Raw genomic sequence first — 17,317 nt, 5'->3', positions numbered from 1 at the left:
TCGTTATACAAAAATTAGTCTAAATATACATACCTTTACTTATTTAACATAAACTTGCAAAATTTGATGACGTCATCAGTAGCAACTTTACTAATTTGAAATTTTATCTCGAAAAAAATGATCACTTTACCTTTTAACATTAACACTAGACACAAAAGAGAAGTGCCAGCACTAAATTGTAAAAGTCTTTACCATTAAGTCAAAACACTTTACATTTATAAATTAACAGAGCGTTTAGACTAATTTTTCGCCGATTTTTTCTCTCCGTGTGTTTACCTGTTCATAACTGCAAATAGCATTAGCCATGAGGTTGCATTCTCCATAACACTAAATACATGGTGTTTGAATTTTAGCTGAATTGTCAAACAAGTAGCTTATTTGACAATTCAAGTCTTCTGGGGGTGATTCAAAGTCGAGTGGTATGCAGAAAAATACTTTTGTCCCCGCCCCACAATATAGTATTGGGTGGTTTAACTGATAGAACCTTCACAGTCTGGAAGGAAGTACCCTATATAAAAATGACCGCGGACATCATTTTTTGATGGGTGGACATAAATTATACACTTTGTTTATTGTTTACTTTTAAGAATGACAGTAAAATTATACTCCTAGAATTTTCTCGCCCCGACGATGTAGCCCTCACCAGTAAAAACACACAAATCTGGGTTAATTAGTTCAAGGTCATTGGAGAAATTAACTTTCTTCGCTCGATTTTTCTTTCCGTTTAGGACGCCCTAATGTTTTAATGCTATAATCCAGCCTAAAAATAAGACCATATGTTATAAACGTTATCATTCAGGCTAAAAATAACTTTATTAATTCTTTCCCTACTGAGTTCCTATGTATGATATAATTTGACCACCTGCAGCTGCAGTTCAGTTCATTTGACTCCAGTTTTACACATTTCTAAACTCGCAAGAAAAATACGTACACTTGCAAGCAAGACAGAGAAATGAAGCGAAATTCGCCTATTCGCCAAATAAAATATCGAGCTAGCCGTTTTTCAAAACCATTCGGTAATACCGATACCGAATCGTTATCGGGTAACCTTTGATCCCGACAAAACTTTGAACCTAATGATGAAGCAAATAAGGCCATTATCTCATCTGATCATCTCAAGGAAAAAGTTTGCTGGTCTGTGCAGACATGCCTGCGGATTGTGCAATTCATACCCGGGAACATTACCCGTCTCCTCCTTGTCACACAATTACATAAGTCACTATTATTCGGCACTGAAATTTCACAAATCAACAAACCGAAAATATCACGAGAGAGGAAACAAGCTAATTGACATCAAAGAAGTTTTTTAAGTTCGGCTCCGATACTAATCGATCAATGATTTTCCCATCAAGCTGTTGTTCTTCAAGGGTACTTCATCTGTGGGGTGTATCCCATTAGGTTGCCGAGAAAAGGTGACACACAATACGGCAGTGAGTGACCCTCATTTACCATCAGTAGTCCAACTCACGATAAGAGAAATCTCAGCGTACACAAATTATAAAGTGCATTCAGCACTTTTTCACTCGACATTTTGCAACTCAAAATGTATAATCAAAGAAGAAGTACGTACCTTATCAAACCTCGATGTAGTGTTAGGAGAAGATCATCGCGTGTTCCTGATTGATATATTCCATAAGTTTAGTGGGACCAGATGGTTCATCGGTCTCTCTGATGTTGAGTAAGTTTTGTACTTTAAAAGAATCATACAGGTTAGGAATGTACATGAGGCAAATGTCTACTAGAATTAATCAAGTATTCTCATTGTTTTCGTATTTCATGGACTTTTTCGTATTGCATGGTATTTTTCAATGTGTTTGAAGGTTCAGAGGTTTAGATGATCCGTAAAGAAATTCCTTCACATCCTGAAAGGCTTTACTGAGAGGTTTTTCATAGTTCATTTTGAGAACTTGACAGGCTGATTGTAGCACGGTAGTACCTTTGATAATTACGCGCATTTTTCAACCAGATGACAAGCTTCAAGTCATTCAATAATGAACAAAACTTTTCAAATGAACCTACCCTGTATAAGGTTACCTCAAGAAGTTGACTACCTATAAACAGAAGAAAAAAATTACGGAGAAATTTCTCTCTAAAAAAATAAAGTTCCTATATTTTTTCATCGAACTCATCCAACTTCCTGATTTGCGCGTCTTTATTTTTCAAACCATTAGGAAACAGTTTATTGATTCCTATAAATAATTCATCATTATTGTTTTGTTTTTATTGATCTCTGATTTTTTATTGCCTTCTCTTTATCTCGACAGGTTCGAATGACTGCCATCGTGGCAACTCTATGAGAGATATTGCAAAAACTCAAGATCGTACCGAGAGGGAAAGTTTAAGACCAATAGTAAACTTCCTGATTTGCGCGTCTTTATTTTTCAAACCATTAGGAAACAGTTTATTGATTCCTATAAACAATTCATCATTATTGTTTTGTTTTTATTGATCTCTGATTTTTTATTGCCTTCTCTTTATCTCGACAGGTTCAAATGACTGCCATCGTGGCAACTCTATGAGAGATATTGCAAAAACTCAAGTTCGTATACCGAGAGGGAAAGTTTAAGACCAATAGTAATTAGTCCGAATGACTGCCATCGTGGCAACTCTATGAGAGATATTGCAAAAACTCAAGATCGTACCGAGAGGGAAAGTTTAAGACCAATAGTAATTAGTCTAAGAGCGACAAGAAAATCAAAAACAAGGAGACTTTCTTCTTTTCTGAAGAAGAACAAGAAGCAGAGTCCGAATAAGAAGACTCATTAAGTTCGGCAAGAAGTACTAATATGCAATACAAATTGTAAAAAGACAATCCAATCGAATTAGTACAAGCCGGGCTAATGAAAATGTAATTTGACAGTACATAAGTTTAATTAAGAATGTTTAATAATAATGAATGTTTGCTTTTATTTTACAGCAGAAGCAATTATTATGGAGAGTTGCATAATTCTGCTCGTACCTATAACATTTTTATTGAGATATACACGTAAGAAAGATGTAAAATTAGGATAAGGAAAGTAAACACATTATTAATAAGAATAACGTGTGGTGTAGTATGAGAGGCCTGCTTCAGTTTATGTGCTGGATAAATAATATTTTCATGAAATGGGCATTCTATATTGGATGCGGTGAATAGCAAACAGCAAACAGTTTTATTTCTTAGTCCGTCCGTAACCTGTTAAATCGATACAAAAACTTGGTTGAGACTATTAGCCCGAAAAAATTGCTCAATCTTTTGTGGAAAGCGCCATCCAAGTATTTATCAGATGTTTTACAGTTGGAAAAAAATGTCGATCGAAAAAAAAGAGGAAAAGAAAAACGCAGCCAAAAAAGTTAAGCAGCCAAATTTGTGTGCACTGCAGCATATCCGGTCTTCTGAACCATATTCATGTCCCCTATTCCCTGTATCGAGCATTATTATGTGTTTGTATTAATGAATGGTACTGCTTTGATACTATTTGATGTACTCAATAGTGCTGGGTCACTAGGTACTAGGCAGCTATTAGGTACTCGATGTACTCCACGGTTTACAAACTTACACGAGCAAAATTAAATTTACGACTTTTAATTATATATATTAAAAAACCTAGCACACCCTCTATGAATAAGAAGCTAAGAACTGCGACAGTAACAATTAGAATGCTATTAATAGATTCCACGCTAGTAATTAGTAATTAGGTACACATTCAAATCATTCCATAATGTATTTATTGTTTATTATAAGTAATAATATTTAGGTTGCACTCTACACCATAGGTACTACTGTTAATACAGAACCAAGTTCTCAGGAGAAATATTAGAGCAAAGTGCTACCAACAAACATAATAATACCTATGAACTACTGTGATAATTACCCTAAGGATCACACATTACCCTACTAATTACGCACAGGTAACACGGCCTAGGGTGAGTAGGTACAAGTAACTATTTACTTTAGATTCTGAGATTATTTTAGATCAGTGGTTCCTAGAATGTACTAGACTGCGGACAAGACCAAAAGCTCATTACAAAGCAACTTTTGTCTTGTTCAATGAGTTAATAATATTCGCCAAGACCCAGAGAGACCTACAGAGAGAGATCGGCCGAGGTGTTGATAGAAAACGTCAGGGTCCGAGGAATAAATTACATCCACACCAAATGTACAATGTACATTATCTTGATAGCAATGAACGACTTCGTATTTATCGAGGTAAATAGAACGCGCTGTGCACAATGATTCAACAGAAAAGAAATGGAAATTAATTATTTTGAAAATTGCGTTTTGTCTACATTAATTCATTTTATAAACACTCGTTTCCTTTTGCTCAGTTAGGTGTACCCATTTTCTTTCTAGCAATCAGTACGGCCGGTAGCCACAGACACAAAGCTTTCCATTGGGTCACTAGGTACTAGGCAGCTATTAGGTACTCGATGTACTCCACGGTTTACAAACTTACACGAGCAAAATTAAATTTACGACTTTTAATTATATAAGGCAGCTATTAGGTACTCGATGTACTCCACGGTTTACAAACTTACACGAGCAAAATTAAATTTACGACTTTTAATTATATATATTAAAAAACCTAGCACACCCTCTATGAATAAGAAGCTAAGAACTGCGACAGTAACAATTAGAATGCTATTAATAGATTCCACGCTAGTAATTAGTAATTAGGTACACATTCAAATCATTCCATAATGTATTTATTGTTTATTATAAGTAATAATATTTAGGTTGCACTCTACACCATAGGTACTACTGTTAATACAGAACCAAGTTCTCAGGAGAAATATTAGAGCAAAGTGCTACCAACAAACATAATAATACCTATGAACTACTGTGATAATTACCCTAAGGATCACACATTACCCTACTAATTACGCACAGGTAACACGGCCTAGGGTGAGTAGGTACAAGTAACTATTTACTTTAGATTCTGAGATAATTTTAGATCAGTGGTTCCTAGAACGTACTAGACTGCGGACAAGACCAAAAGCTCATTACAAAGAAACTTTTGTCTTGTTCAATGAGTTAATAATATTCGTAATGAAGAGCTACAGACAAAATGGTTAAGGGTTAAAATGTTTAAGTACTTTTGCCAAAGTCTGAGATTCTGAATGCCTAGAAGGGCCGAGATTTCCAGTCTCAACAGAGTGTATGTAGGACACGAAAAATTTCCTGTTCTTTTCCAGACTGTCTTATTTATGTTGATACTAGGTATCGAGTTTTGTGGAAAATATACCTACCTACCAACTCGAATATTAGGTATGTTCAGTCTCAACAGAGTGTATGTAGGACACGAAAAATTTCCTGTTCTTTTCCAGACTGTCTTATTTATGTTGATACTAGGTATCGAGTTTTATGGAAAATATACCTACCTACCAACTCGAATATTAGGTATGTTTAGATATTAGGATCAAGTTACACAGGGGCTATCTAATAGTACGTCTACGTTAGACATCGCTAGTCTAGGCTAGTTATTACTAGAATACTCAAATTATCAAGGCATTACTAGTACCTGTGGCATTAATCTCGCATTTCATCAACTTGTTTTAATGCCTAGTGGGCCCTGTGTACTACTGACTTGGAAATAATCGACCAATCACAATACAATTCTCACTAGTCTAGGCTAGTTATTACTAGAATACTCAAATTATCAAGGCATTACTAGTACCTGTGGCATTAATCTCGCATTTCATCAACTTGTTCCAATGCCTAGTGGGCCCTGTGTACTATTGACTTGGAAATAATCGACCAATCACAATACAATTCTCATATTTGACTGATAGTGTTGTTATTTACCTGCCTTGTACAACAATGTTTTATTGCATGCTTGTAATATTCATGTACAAGTGTATTACTATTACTACTCGATGCTGTGCTCTTGGACCTATTAGTTTCCTAATAACTACCAGGTATGTACGCTAAGTAAGCATGTCCATTAACACATTGTTTACAAACAGGCCTGGATTTAGGTACTTTGAGGAGTCGTTGCCACTCTTCAAGAGTTGGGCGGAAGAGGATACCTCAGACAAATAACCTTGCTCCTTGATTATCTTTGAATCGTATGATTAAATTTGTATAGGTACCAGGTACCTACATAGTACATACGTAATAATGCTGTACAAAAAACAATCTAGGGAGTGATTTAAATTATTAATTAAATTACATTCGTGTCCTTGCTACTCAGCAGGGTTTAGATGTTTACAAGGAATTACAGGTTTTAATACAGGAGCTTAGCCTGTTTTCAAAAAATATTTCCCTTGATAAGGTGTTGCTGTAACATTTAGATCACAAAATTTAATTTCACTGTCGAGATAACGATGTGTACCTTACCGAGAGAGAGAAAAAAAGAGAAGTTAGTCTCATAGTTAATTTTGAGCATCAACTTAATTCCACATTCCCTGATTAATATCATGACCACACTGAGGGAAACTAAGGCAAGTAAACAATTTTGCGTTGTCGTCTAAGAACCATGTGATTAATGTAACAACCACTGGTTGTATTCGGTGAAATTTCAGAGCTTCTCATGAGACACTGGGGACACTCATGTGGATTATTGAAATGATTAGAGGTTTGCCACCTCGGAAGTGTAAAGAGAAAGGTAAGAGTACACTATGAAATCATGTAAAACATCCACAGGAAACAAATAATGCGTTAGACACCTCTATAATTAGTTCTCTACACAAACATATTAACATACAGCGTTGAGGTGGCTGTAAAATAGAATTAAAGGTGCATGAAAGGTTATTCAAAGATAAAACAAAAAGGGTTTCTGAGTTGTGGTCGAGAGTAGCAATTCAAAACGTGTAAGCCGATATGTAATCTTATGCCTTGCTTACATGGGAGGCTGACATATTATGTAGGTATGTATTGGATTTTTTTTTTTTTTTCATTTTTCAGATAAATAATATCAGTTATATCAGCTAGTCAGCCAAATAATCATTTTTTGTTATTATTATTTTTTTTTTTATACTCCAAGAAATTCTCATTTCAAAAACAAAATAAACAGGCACTAGACTTCTACATAATGAAGAGGATTTCCTCATAAGAAGGCAAGATCAATTAAGTTTAATTTGATAATGAAATTTTTGTCAATAGATAGTTCTTGTCAGACAGTCAGCTAGAGTAGGTAAAAAAAAAAAAAAAAAAAAAAAAAAAAAAAAGAACTCAGTAGTCCAAGTTCCAAGTATACTTAGGTCATACTGAACTGAACATACATACATATGGAACACACAAAATATGTAATATGAATAAACCAATACTTAGTTAAAGTAAAATATGTAGAGAAAAATCAAAGTTCAACACTCGAAATTTTGAGGAAAAAATAAAGAGGGTAAATTGAACAAATTAAAAAATAAACACTCCAATTTTTTTAAAGGAAATTATACCTATTATTTTCAAAAATTAATTTAAAAAATATCACTCCAAAGTGCTCAATTACAAAACTGGTAAAAGGAAAAACAAAAAAAAAAAAAAAAAAAAAATGTACAAATAATTTCAAATACAAAAAAAATAGGCAATAAGTTTTATGTGTGAAATAATTTAAGACAGATTAATACCACATTAAGGTATAAGAGATAAGTAAAGAAACACTAAAAATAAACAACACTGAAAGTTTGAGGAACAAGATGAACAGGGAACATGTGTACAATGACTGATAAGTAGTTGCTAGGCAACAATACCTACTTCTGTATTCAGATGATTAGTCAGTTATCAGTAAGGAGCAAGACAGAGAGGGAGAGAAAGTGACAAGGACAGAACATTCTGGGTCCATAACCACAGTCAGACTACTTGTGAGATGATGAGATATCAAGTGAAGCCTGGTAACTATGCAATGTGAAATACATTAAAGTAGTCAAGGAAATAAAATTAATCTGCCATTCAAAATTGTTGTATTTTAAGTATTTAACCACTAACCGCAGCCCGGTTTATTCAAGGTCACTACCTCCCCTCACATGGAAGTGTGTTTATGACGTGAGGGGTGTTAACCACTTTTAGGTTTATGTTTCCCCTCTTGCCATACTAAACCAAGCTCTTGACTACGGTTAACAATTGTGCCATAAATGACAAAGTAGGTATGTCTTCTATGTTCTAATTGTTAAGTGCAATATCTACAGCTTCTATGTAATTATTTTGATTTAATTTTGATAATTTGTTCCTAATTCATAATCTCTAACCTTTTTTATGTTCCTAAAGTAGGTAGTACCTATTACATACTTATTTTACAATTATTCTCTTGTTTCTTCTATGTACTTATCCCCATTTGTTCTTTCTAGGATTTTAGATAGTGGGAGTACTACATTTTATGATTTAATTTACCTAGGCAAATAGGTATATTTCTTTTAAAAATTTTATTCAAGGTATTTCTCTTTCTTAGATTAGAATATAAGTAGGTATGTATACCTTGATTATAATGCCAGCATAGTACTGAAATGTCCCTTTGCTCCCACAGTCTAAATGAGGATTTATATTATATTTTTGATGGTTCTTAAGCATTGAGTCCATCTTTTAAAGTAAAATAATAAGAGTATTGAAAAACTTGCTTTTAAATTTAGCTTGTTTTCTCAAGTAGTAATGTAGGTTCTTAAATCTAAAATGTATTTTTATCTGTAGATAAAATCCAATTAGTCAATAATATTATCTTGGTTGTATAAGTAAGACAACTTTAATATTATGTTTCTGTGTTGCAACACTGCAGCTCGATAGCTCACGCTCCAAGTCTAATAGAGCAAGCAACTCCCCGTGATTAATACCGGGTAATGTAGGAAGATTGGTAGGCTCACTATAACACTTCTGGGTGGATTCTTAGGCCGCCGGTACCGGTAGGAGGGTAGCTAAAGACAGGCTTAGCTAGTTTTTAAAAGGGGCTAACGGATCTTATTTTGCAGATCAAAAAAAGTCCCTGTTACTCACAAGTCTATATCAATTCCAAGAAGAAAAACCAAGTTTCAGAGTACTGAGAACTCAGCATTTCCACCTTGATAATTAGTCTAAGAGCGACAAGAAAATCAAAAACAAGGAGACTTTCTTCTTTTCTGAAGAAGAACAAGAAGCAGAGTCCGAATAAGAAGACTCATTAAGTTCGGCTCCGATACTAATCGATCAATGATTTTCCCATCAAGCTGTTGTTCTTCAAGGGTACTTCATCTGTGGGGTGTATCCCATCAGGTTGCCGAGAAAAGGTGACACACAATACGGCAGTGAGTGACCCTCATTTGCCATCAGTAGTCCAACTCACGATAAGAGAAATCTCAGCGTACACAAATTATAAAGTGCATTCAGCACTTTTTCACTCGACATTTTGCAACTCAAAATGTATAATCAAAGAAGAAGTATGTACCTTATCTAACCTCGATGTAGTGTTAGGAGAAGATCATCGCGTGTTCTCAATTAAAATGTTATAGAAGAAATGGAATTAGTACCAGGAGTATATCTGGACAAGCATACAATTTGCATGAAGTGCGGCAAGAGGCTAGTCACAGTTTAATGTTTTAATTAAACTGCAAGACCTAGAGACCTACAGAGAGAGAGATCGGCCGAGGTGTTGATAGAAAACGTCAGGGTCCGAGGAATAAATTACATCCACACCAAATGTACATTATCTTAACAGCAATGAACGACTTCGTATTTATCGAGGTAAATAGAACGCGCTGTGCACAATGATTCAACAGAAAAGAAATGGAAATTAATTATTTTGAAAATTGCGTTTTGTCTACATTAAATTCATTTTATAAACACTCGTTTCCTTTTGCTCAGTTAGGTGTACCCATTTTCTTTCTAGCAATCAGTACGGCCGGTAGCCACAGACACAAAGCTTTCCATTGGGTCACTAGGTACTAGGCAGCTATTAGGTACTCGATGTACTCCACGGTTTACAAACTTACACGAGCAAAATTAAATTTACGACTTTTAATTATATATATTAAAAAACCTAGCACACCCTCTATGAATAAGAAGCTAAGAACTGCGACAGTAACAATTAGAATGCTATTAATAGATTCCACGCTAGTAATTAGTAATTAGGTACACATTCAAATCATTCCATAATGTATTTATTGTTTATTATAAGTAATAATATTTAGGTTGCACTCTACACCATAGGTACTACTGTTAATACAGAACCAAGTTCTCAGGAGAAATATTAGAGCAAAGTGCTACCAACAAACATAATAATACCTATGAACTACTGTGATAATTACCCTAAGGATCACACATTACCCTACTAATTACGCACAGGTAACACGGCCTAGGGTGAGTAGGTACAAGTAACTATTTACTTTAGATTCTGAGATTATTTTAGATCAGTGGTTCCTAGAATGTACTAGACTGCGGACAAGACCAAAAGCTCATTACAAAGCAACTTTTGTCTTGTTCAATGAGTTAATAATATTCGCAATGAAGAGCTACAGACAAAATGGTTAAGGGTTAAAATGTTTAAGTACTTTTGCCAAAGTCTGAGATTCTGAATGCCTAGAAGGGCCGAGATTTCCAGTCTCAACAGAGTGTATGTAGGACACGAAAAATTTCCTGTTCTTTTCCAGACTGTCTTATTTATGTTGATACTAGGTATCGAGTTTTGTGGAAAATATACCTACCTACCAACTCGAATATTAGGTATGTTCAGATATTAGGATCAAGTTACACAGGGGCTATCTAATAGTACGTCTACGTTAGACATCGCTAGTCTAGGCTAGTTATTACTAGAATACTCAAATTATCAAGGCATTACTAGTACCTGTGGCATTAATCTCGCATTTCATCAACTTGTTTTAATGCCTAGTGGGCCCTGTGTACTACTGACTTGGAAATAATCGACCAATCACAATACAATTCTCACATTTGACTGATAGTGTTGTTATTTACCTGCCTTGTACAACAATGTTTTATTGCATGCTTGTAATATTCATGTACAAGTGTATTACTATTACTACTCGATGCTGTGCTCTTGGACCTATTAGTTTCCTAATAACTACCAGGTGATCCAATGATAGTGATCGTCCTATAGGCAAGCACAAGGGAATAAATTAGGAGGACTGAGGTGAGTCTAACCTGGTCCTTGTCAAGAGCAACCGGTTAGCTTGGATGTGCCAGTATGAGAATAGTCAGTAGGAATGAGTGTTGACTGGTGTAGTGGTAGGCCTAGTATCGATATAGCAAGGCTGATGTGGTGTTGAGACCTCGTACCAGTAGGTGTAATGTAGGAAGATTGGTAGGCTCACTATAACACTTCTGGGTGGATTCTTAGGCCGCCGGTACCGGTAGGAGGGTAGCTAAAGACAGTCTTAGCTAGTTTTTAAAAGGGAAACACATTGTTTACAAACAGGCCTGGATTTAGGTACTTTGAGGAGTCGTTGCCACTCTTCAAGAGTTGGGCGGAAGAGGATACCTCAGACAAATAACCTTGCTCCTTGATTATCTTTGAATCGTATGATTAAATTTGTATAGGTACCAGGTACCTACATAGTACATACGTAATAATGCTGTACAAAAAACAATCTAGGGAGTGATTTAAATTATTAATTAAATTACATTCGTGTCCTTGCTACTCAGCAGGGTTTAGATGTTTACAAGGAATTACAGGTTTTAATACAGGAGCTTAGCCTGTTTTCAAAAAATATTTCCCTTGATAAGGTGTTGCTGTAACATTTAGATCACAAAATTTAATTTCACTGTCGAGATAACGATGTGTACCTTACCGAGAGAGAGAAAAAAAGAGAAGTTAGTCTCATAGTTAATTTTGAGCATCAACTTAATTCCACATTCCCTGATTAATATCATGACCACACTGAGGGAAACTAAGGCAAGTAAACAATTTTGCGTTGTCGTCTAAGAACCATGTGATTAATGTAACAACCACTGGTTGTATTCGGTGAAATTTCAGAGCTTCTCATGAGACACTGGGGACACTCATGTGGATTATTGAAATGATTAGAGGTTTGCCACCTCGGAAGTGTAAAGAGAAAGGTAAGAGCACACTATGGAATCATGTAAAACATCCACAGGAAACAAATAATGTGTTAGACACCTCTATAATTAGTTCTCTACACAAACATATTAACATACAGCGTTGAGGTGGCTGTAGCTTCTCATGAGACACTGGGGACACTCATGTGGATTATTGAAATGATTAGAGGTTTGCCACCTCGGAAGTGTAAAGAGAAAGGTAAGAGTACACTATGAAATCATGTAAAACATCCACAGGAAACAAATAATGCGTTAGACACCTCTATAATTAGTTCTCTACACAAACATATTAACATACAGCGTTGAGGTGGCTGTAAAATAGAATTAAAGGTGCATGAAAGGTTATTCAAAGATAAAACAAAAGGGGTTTCTGAGTTGTGGTCGAGAGTAGCAATTCAAAACGTGTAAGCCGATATGTAATCTTATGCCTTGCTTACATGGGAGGCTGACATATTATGTAGGTATGTATTGGATTTTTTTTTTTTTGTGTTTCAGATAAATAATATCAGCTAGTCAGCCAAATAATCAATAATAAATAATTGTCAACTGTGCATTTTTTGTTATTAGTATTTTTTTTTTTTTTTATATGTATACTCCAAGAAATTCTCATTTCAAAAACAAAATAAACAGGCACTAGACTTCTACATAATGAAGAGGATTTACTCATAAGAAGGCAAGATTAATTAAGTTTAATTTGATATTGATAATGAAAGATAGTTCTTGTCGGACAGTCAGCTAGAGTAGGTCAAAAAAAAAAAAAAATAATAATAAAAAAAAGAACTCAGTAGTCCAAGTTCCAAGTATACTTAGGTCATACTGAACTGAACATACATACATATGGAACACACAAATATGTAATATGAATAACCAATACTTAGTTAAAGTAAATATGTAGAGGAAAAGTCAAAGTTCAACACTCGAAATTTTGAGGAAAAAATAAAGAGGGTAAATTGAACAAATTAAAAATAAACACTCAATTTTTTTAAAGGAAATTTATACCTATTATTTTCAAAAATTAATTACATTAAGGTATAAGAGATAAGTAAAGAAACACTAAAAATAAACAACACTGAAAGTTTGAGGAACAAGATGAACAGGGAACATGTGTACAATGACTGATAAGTAGTTGCTAGGCAACAATACCTACTTCTGTATTCAGATGATTAGTCAGTTATCAGTAAGGAGCAAGACAGAGAGGGAGAGAAAGTGACAAGGACAGAACATTCTGGGTCCATAACCACAGTCAGACTACTTGTGAGATGATGAGATATCAAGTGAAGCCTGGTAACTATGCAATGTGAAATACATTAAAGTAGTCAAGTCAAGGAAATAAAATTAATCTGCCATTCAAAATTGTTGTATTTTATTTTATATCTAAACACTAACCGCAGCCTGGTTTATTCAAGGTCACCACCTCCCCTCACATGGAAGTGTGTTTATGACGTGAGGGGTGTTAACCACATTTAGGTTTATGTTTCCCCTCTTGCAATACTAAACCAAGCTCTCGACTACAATTAACAGTAGAGTCACCATTTTTCTCTCGGTTAATGCAAACAGCTGATTTTTTTAATCAGCTGATTATCCCCACTACAAGATTTTTACCCCCACTCTCTAAATTTTGGTTTACGGTTAGATGTTTAATAAAATACAACAAATGTTGACTTTTGGTGATAAAAGGACAATGACCATCTAAGTACATTTTTCTCTCGGTTAATGCAAACAGCTGATTTTTTTAATCAGCTGATTATCCCCACTACAAGATTTTTACCCCCACTCTCTAAATTTCGGTTTACGGTTAGATGTTAAATAAAATACAACAAATGTTGACTTTTGATGATAAAAGGACAATGACCATCTAAGTAAAGATGAAGACAGACTAGAGAGGGTAAAATAAGACCAAAGCAAAATAAGTATTCTTACCTGAAAGACTTGTATGCAGGAGAATGCCTTTTACGTCTTTTTGATTCTTTGTCATATGAATAGTCCGAGCGAGATCTGTCTCTCTCCCGAACCATTGGGGATCTTGATCTGGTTCTTGACCGAGACCTTCGTCTACTTTTATTCATCTGAAACAAGCATAAAATTTATGTTTTCGTATCAATCAACATTAGTTAGTAATCTGTGCCAGGCAGATCTGACTGATGGATGAACCCCCTAGCAAGATTAGGAAAAGTTAACTAGCTCTAGCATCCAATAAGGGTTGAGTGCTACACCCGAGCGAGATCTGTCTCTCTCCCGAACCATTGGGGATCTTGATCTGGTTCTTGACCGAGACCTTCGTCTACTTTTATTCATCTGAAAAAAGCATAAAATTTAAGTTTTCATATCAATCAACATTAGTTAGTAATCTGTGCCAGGCAGATCTGACTGATGGATGAACCCCCCTAGCAAGATTAGGAAAAGTTAACTAGCTCTAGCATCCAATAAGGGTTGAGTGCTACAGATTACTGTGTGTGCATTCTACAAGTCCTGTTTACACAATCAAGATATCACTGCAGCAAATGGTGGGATGGAGCAATCTAAATGGGGATGGAGCAATCTAAATTAAGTTCGGCTCCGATACTAATCGATCAATGATTTTCCCATCAAGCTGTTGTTCTTCAAGGGTACTTCATCTGTGGGGTGTATCCCATCAGGTTGCCGAGAAAAGGTGACACACAATACGGCAGTGAGTGACCCTCATTTGTCTACAAGTCCTGTTTACACAATCAAGATATCACTGCAGCAAATGGTGGGATGGAGCAATCTAAATGGGGATGGAGCAATCTAAATGGCTATGAAGTTTAAATTCAACCAATAAAGATAGTTAGGGCATACAATGTACATAAGTTAGTAAAGGGTCCGCCCGTGTATTAAAATAAATAAATAAATAAATAAACCCATTTCAAACTCATAATGTGGTAGTCTGTATCACAAACATTGGATCAAAGGAAGGATGGGCTAATGAAGTTAATCTTAACAAACTTAATTAATCAAAAAACCAATCATAATATAATAGTGTCCAAAGGCCTGTTTTTCTTTCCTACACTGTGTTGATGTGGCATCAACTCGACATTAACTCATGTGGTAGTCTGTATCACAAACATTGGATCAAAGGAAGGATGGGCTAATGAAGTTAATCTTAACAAACTTAATTAATTAAAAAACCAATCATAATATAATAGTGTCCAAAGGCCTGTTTTTCTTTCCTACACTGTGTTGATGTGGCATCAACTCAACATTAACTCTGCATCAGGATTGGGGGTGTTGTGGGAACTCAACAAACATGCCTTAGTGGTGTAGTAGACAAGATGCTCGCCTGGTAATCAGGAGGGCATGGGTTCAATCTCAGCCGAGGTATGGAATTTTATCCTCATTTATTTGAGAATTTGACCACATAATAATGGAGCTCTAAGGGTTCGGTGGTAGAGAATGCCTAAGGCGTTAACCTCGCCTAGTGGTTCCCTTCCACTCAAGTCTATTCAATTCATTCATAATTTCTTTTTAAAAAATTATAATTTCAGGAAGGTATGTAAAAAAGAGGGGAAAGAAAACTAAAAAATTAATACACATACACAAATAAAATAGTTTGGATAAAATTTATCTGCAAAATTGCAAATCGTCTCAGAAGAGCACAAACCATTTACACTCTGCCTACACCTAGACCCAATCAAGTTTACTCTTTTTAAACCACATATTTTCTTTCCTACATGTAATGTAAACCCTATTCACAATACCATGGCTAGAGCTAGAGACCATCACCCCGGTGTATAGCAGATACAAAAAGACATCTTTTCTTTATTCTGCTATCGCCATTCGGCGAAAGCTAAAGCCGCTACAACAACAACAACAAGTTTAAACAGAAATTATTTCAAGTTAATCGAACAAAAACGTGTACTTGCTTAACGATATTACCTATTTAGTGAGATTGGTAATTTTAATCAAATGTCGAACTTGAATTCAATCGGTTTAAACAGAAATTATTTCAAGTTAATCGAACAAAAACGTGTACTTGCTTAACGATATTACCTATTTAGTGAGATTGGTAATTTTAAACAAATGTCGAACTTGAATTCAATCCGAAAAGGGTCAATATTGCACACACTAACACGCGTCTGAACCGTGGATTTATTCTCTAACACACACCTACGTGCTATCTTAATCCTCTGGATTAAGATAGCACGCATAATCAATCACACGAGAGTATTTTTAAATCTGCTCGCAAACAATCGCACGAAACTCACATATTGTTTTGCTATCACGTAGGTATTGATGCTCATTTCGGGGTACACTCAATTCTGTGAGGATAATGAAGGAAATCGTTGATATCCTGGTGAAAAGGCCGAGGTGGCGCAAAGCCTTTTGTGATCTTAGCAGTAGGTAAGTATTGTCCTTTGCATCTGATATCCTGGTGAAAAGGCCGAGGTGGCGCAAAGCCTTTTGTGATCTTAGCAGTAGGTAAGTATTGTCCTTTGCATCTTTTTTTTTTTTCAAGACTTTTGAATCATTTTGTGGGAGCCAAAATTAAAAGTTTTCCATAAGGTGCCTACACCTATGTTATGGGCGGAATATAGGGAAATAATGCCAATTCCTGAATTCCAATTAATAAAAGTTTTCCATAAGGTGCCTACACCTATGTTATGGGCGGAATATAGGGATTGCCAATTCCTGAATTCCAATTAATATCTGTACACCCCAAATCTTGATAAAGTTTAGGGCTTTTCTAGGAGTTTCTTTGCTAAAGAAAAGTTGAGGAGCTTTCAGAACTTTCAGCAGAAAAGTTTTCCATAAGGTGCCTACACCTATGTTATGGGCGGAATATAGGGATTGCCAATTCCTGAATTCCAATTAATATTTTTTTTTTCAATACAGGGAAGTAATAATACCAAAATTAGGCCTTATCTGATCAACTATAAGAATCTAATCAGGAGTCTAAATAATACAAGGAGTAAGTAGGTACTCAATTTGTATTGGTCGCATGGTTTTCAGTTCAATATGTATTTTTTCTAAAAATGTGACAACACTGCGCAATAAAATATATTTTTGTGCTCGTTGAAATATGTTACTTCCTCAAAAATGGGTGAAGGAAATTATTTTTTCTAAAAATGTGACAACACTGCGCAATAAAATATATTTTTGTGCTCGTTGAAATATGTTACTTCCTCAAAAATGGGTGAAGAAAATGAAAGAAAAGGAAAATGATGAACACCAATAAAATAGTACCTAGCTAAATAAATTTAGTGGTTTTTCATAATCATAAGATATTGAAGTCCATTTTAAAGTATGCTATAGATTAAATATTGGACTTTTATATGAGCTTTCCATAGAATCGTAGTTCAATATGAGTAAGTAATTTAATCCCGAATGAAAAGATTAAAGATTATCAGG

General features: G+C 35.1%; 2 long non-coding RNA genes across 2 annotated transcripts; one reads left to right on the top strand and one right to left on the bottom strand.

Moving 5' to 3' along the window:
• Positions 1–1,129: 1,129 nt before the first annotated feature.
• LOC113470624 lies at positions 1,130–14,121 on the bottom strand. The gene is made up of 2 exons (XR_003393607.1): positions 13,871–14,121; positions 1,130–1,232 (listed from the first exon to the last, which is right to left on the bottom strand). It is a non-coding gene; the product is annotated as an uncharacterized LOC113470624 (long non-coding RNA).
• Positions 4,066–12,619, top strand: LOC113470623. Its single transcript, XR_003393606.1, has 5 exons — positions 4,066–4,403; positions 4,486–5,248; positions 10,601–10,962; positions 11,868–12,058; positions 12,258–12,619. It is a non-coding gene; the product is annotated as an uncharacterized LOC113470623 (long non-coding RNA).
• Positions 14,122–17,317: the final 3,196 nt, after the last annotated feature.

Source organism: Diaphorina citri, unplaced genomic scaffold (assembly GCF_000475195.1).
Source record: "Diaphorina citri unplaced genomic scaffold, Diaci psyllid genome assembly version 1.1 scaffold1701, whole genome shotgun sequence".
NCBI lineage: Eukaryota > Metazoa > Arthropoda > Insecta > Hemiptera > Psyllidae > Diaphorina > Diaphorina citri.
The sequence above is the reverse complement of the archived record's forward strand: the minus strand, read 5'-3'. Positions and strand labels throughout refer to the sequence as shown.